This window comes from Sorex araneus, chromosome 2 (genome assembly GCF_027595985.1).
Source record: "Sorex araneus isolate mSorAra2 chromosome 2, mSorAra2.pri, whole genome shotgun sequence".
In the NCBI taxonomy this organism is placed as follows: domain Eukaryota; kingdom Metazoa; phylum Chordata; class Mammalia; order Eulipotyphla; family Soricidae; genus Sorex; species Sorex araneus.
The window spans coordinates 41,658,257-41,662,961 of NC_073303.1; the positions used below are offsets into that span (position 1 = coordinate 41,658,257).

General features: G+C 36.9%; 1 pseudogene; it reads left to right on the forward strand.

Moving 5' to 3' along the window:
* Positions 1-3,983: 3,983 nt before the first annotated feature.
* Positions 3,984-4,186, forward strand: LOC129402670 (U2 spliceosomal RNA; annotated as a pseudogene).
* The last annotated feature ends 519 nt before the right edge of the window (positions 4,187-4,705 follow it).

The following is a 4,705-nucleotide window of genomic DNA, read 5'->3' on the forward strand; positions in this document are numbered from 1 at the left end:
CCCAGCGATCCCTATGGTCCCTGAGCACTCCCAGGAGTGATTCCTGACCACCGAGCTAGGAGTAAGCCCTGAACACTGCCCCAAAACCCAAAGGGGGGGGAGAAATTTTTTTTCTGGAATATCTCAAATATTTTTCTGGTTGACCTTATAGCCACATTAGTAATGTGTTCTTTCCAGGCAGAGAAGCAGCTCTTGCTCCTACCCGTAAGCCAGGGCAGGGGATGCTTCATGTAGGAGGCCCACAAAATCATGAGGTCTGGCTCTGGAACATGGCAGGCAGCCACAAATGTTTCTCATCAGCAGCTCTTGGCCCATCTTCCTAAATTATGACTCTAGAATTATGCTATAAATATCCAGATGCCTTGTCAGAAAAACGTTCCCCACCTCTGCCATAAATTCTCAGGGATCTTTGATCTCCATTCATTTTGCAGATTGGCTGGCATCTTAGAATAACCCAAAATCGTCTACAACAGCTTGATACTTGAAAAAAATAAATCAGAATTATATGCCCCAAACCATTCAAAAATTTATCTACTTATTTTTTGGAGGGTCACACCCAGCAATGCACAGAGGTCACTCCTGGCTCATGCACTCAGGAATTACTCCTGGCAGTGCTCAGGGGACCATATGGGATACTGGGAATCAAACCTGGGTCAGCTGCATGCAAGGCAAACACCCTACCTGCTGTGCTATTGCTCCAGCCCCAATTTATCTACTTAATGCTGTTAATTTTCAAAGTGTTTCAAGCAAAGTCATTGTTGGTGATATCTGCAGCATACTTTTGGCCTTGCACAATGCTATGTGCTAGTTCAAAATGTTTTCTTTTGTGATGTGACTGTTAAGTGAATTCAGCAAAGAGAACAATTTCCTCATTGGTATCAGCTTATGTGATTAGTTATAAATAATAAGATTAAGTAATAAGAAGAGGAAACAAATCTCCCTGGTTTATTTATGTTCTTTTCTCCATAATTAACTATCACCAAATTATTTTTTCAAAATTAAGTTACAATGTTCTATTTTTTTTACATTTTAAAATAAGTCTTATGATCAGAGGCCTTTTTAGAGCATATACCATAATTTGAATGTTGCCACAGTGTTAAGCTATTACGTAGCATGAAGCTATTTATATCATAAGGGGTGAAATTTGATGCTAATATTTCAGAACACATTAAGAAATCTCAGAACCAAAAGGAGCATGTTAAATGAATATGTTGATAATACCAGCATATTTCACGTTATTGAAATTATCGAGTCTCCCTTAGTTATTGATTTTGTAAGTTTAATAAGTTAAGCTTAGTATTAGCCTTAAATAAGATACAATTCCATTTCAACATTCTGTCAAGTCAGATTGTTATAAATGTTCAAGACAGGTCACTCTCTTGATTACGTCTACAAGTAAATGGATACCAACTTATAAGTTCTTTTTGATCATGTCTTGCTGCACCCAATAGCTAAACGAAAATATTTTTCAATTCCATGGAAAACAGATCACAACTGGAGTGATGGTGTTTAGAAAACAACTTTGTGGGGAATTTCAAAACTGCCTCAAAATTCATATTCATGAAAAATAGGATGTCTATTAGACCAGTCCAAGATGGTGACAGAAGTTCCATGCTTTGCTACTCAGAAGAACAACTAATAATTATCCTAAAGTAAAAGACTGGGAGAGTTCCATAGCTTACGGTAAGATCAAAGCATGTCTTGAAACTCAGAGGCCAACACAGAGATCAATGGAAAGGAAACAGAAGTTACCCATACTTCACTGGACAGAGCATGAATGCCAAGAAGGTCCCAGGGCAGAGGACATTGAGGGTTGCCATGATCAGGGGTGAGAAGGAATGGGTTGGTGTAGGGGGGATGGGTGCACTGGGATAGTAGCGGGAGGACATGGACACTGATGGAGACTGTGGTGCTGGAATGTTTTATGCCTGAAACACTACAATTAATGTGTCCTAAACCCTGGTACCTAAAATAAGATTTCAGAAAAGAATTTCAAAATAATACATGAATGGAAAACTTAAATATAAACATTAGAATATTATGCACTGTTTATAATACATTTTATAATACATAAAATCTATAGAAGCCTGTACTAAAAAGAACTATTTTAATCAGGTTATTTGTTGCTTGTTTGGAGGTAGGATGGGTAAGGATGTTAATAGTACAAAGGAAATTTGAATTTTATTATAAGCATCTTTCTATTCAAGAAGAATCTGAATCAAATACAATAAGATATTAGCACCTGTAACTCTGGATGTTTGTATTATGTATAAAATAAAACAAATGCATTTAAATTATAAACATCAAATTAAAAAAGTGAAGGGGATATGAGATTAAATTGTAAAGCAAATTTACAGTGAAATAAACAGTTGAAAATAGGCTATTTGTTAAAAAGAGAAGTAAAATTGAGGAAAATATTTCAGGGGGGAAAATGCCTAGATTAAAGAGTAGAAAGGGCAGTCAAAAGAAAATTAAAATAAGCATGGAGGAGGAAATAACAGTATTCAGTGGGAAAAGGCAAAATAGAGGTAAGTTTCATACTACATTACTTTTATGACCTTGATTACCTAATGGAGAATGGAAAATAAAAGATGATCAAGGGTCTATGGTCATAGTACAGTGGGTCAGGCGCTTGCCTTGCACATGCCCAAACTGGGTTTGATTACTGGCATCCCACATGGCCCCCCCAAGAATTGCCAAGAGTGATCCCTGAGAGCAAAGCTAGGAGCAGCCCCTGAACAATATCAGGTTTGCTTTCCCCCACCCCCCCGGCCCCGCCCCTGACAAAAAAAAGATGATTGAACATTTGGATTATCAAAAAGGACTGGAGAGCTAACAACTGGATTTGAACAAAGAATTGCTGTGAAATAAGCACATAATCAAAAATGCTTTGGGGGATGGAATGACTATTAATGAAGCTAATTTAAACTATTAGCCCCGTTCATTCAGCTAGCAAGTTTGGTAACTCACAAATGTATCTCCAGTTTCTCACATCCCACAGAATTCAATATTATCAAACTCCTTTGTTCAAGTCTGAAAATAGATGCACTTTTTTTTCTGAATAAATTGTTGAATAAATATAATTTGTTCAAGTCTGAAATAAATGCATAGCTGTGTACTGGCTATGGCACTATTGTTCTATTTGATAAGAAATCAGAAGAAGTCAGTTACTAAGACATTATTTGAAAGTCAGAACAAAATAATTTGTAGATGATCAAGAATCTTTGTTCATATTCTATATCTGATGCAGTAAAAATTACTTTACCGGACTCTACAGGCAAGCAGGGGAAGAATAAATTTTGATTGCAGTGACTTTTGCAATTTGAAGCCAAGGTACAGGATGTGATTATTTAATGGAAAGGCAGATCAAAGCCTACAGTTTTCTTTGTAATATTGTCCTGACATCAATTCAAAAATGGCTCTGAAAAAGTCTTGAGGTGAATTCTAATTAATCTATTTCATATGGAGACATTTGCTCAAAATTATTTTAGTATGCATAATTAGTTCTACAGCATATGTGCTCACCTCCTATTTTTCCTCAAGTATTACTCCCATGAGTCCCCAAACTACTTTTTTTGTTTCAAGAAATAGGCCAAGATAGAAGTTTTAAGCCTCTCCTTCAACCTGTAGAAGTATTTACTGAAATTAAGGAATCAGGGGCTGGAGCAATAGCACAACGGGAAGGCCTTGCACTCGGCTGACCCGGGTTTGATTCCCAGCATCCCATATGGTCCCCGGAGCACCGCCAGGGTAATTCCCGAGTGCATGAGCCAGGAGTAACCCCTGTATATCGCCAGGTGTGACCCCCCCAAAAAAAAGAAATAAAGGAATAATGAAATAGATTTGAGCAATGCCATTTCTTTATTAAACTTCAGATTGCAATAAAGTCCTTTCCCTTTTTCTAAAAACTGGTGGGGTATTTGAATTTAACTCTCTGGTGTACAAGGCATAAGCCCTTCATTCAGCTTCAAAATGACAACCAAATTTTTTCTCTGCCTTTTGGTTGTGATCAAGTAGGGTATCTGTCCTTTTACATTTGATGTTGATATATAGCTCTAGATATCATCTCTATCCAAAGACAACATATTAACTGAATTTTTGATGCAAGGAGTTGGCATAGGAGTTTGCTTCATCCATTCCACTCATCAACCTGGTATTGCAATATCTCCAGGATGGTACACCCCCAACCTCTGAGGAATAAAACAAAAGCAGAACTAAAGGGAAGTTTACAGAAATGTAGGTTTACTTTGAAAACAAAAAAATTTAATTCAAAAAAGTAGCTTAACCTCACGGTTTAAGAAACTAGGAAGCAATCAACAAATTAATTCCAAAGTGAGTAGAAGGAAGACAATAGTAAAAAACTAAAGAGGAAATTATTGATACAGAAATCCAGACTGCAATACAAAGGGTTAATGAATCCAGGAGCATTTTTTTCAAAGAATAAAGAATATCTGAAAAGCCCTTGACTAAATTCATTAAGGGGGGGGGCGCGTGCAGGGAGGGAAAAGAGCCTAAAAGAATCATATCAAACATGAAAGGGAAGAAATTACAAAAGACACTTCAGAAATACAAAAGGCCTTAAGAGGTTGCTATGAATAACTCCGTATCACTAAGTTAAAGAGCCAAAAAGAAATAATGAATTCTTACAATCATGCAATCTCCCAGGAGTGAATAAAAGGAAGTAGAAAAGCTGAACAGACCAATC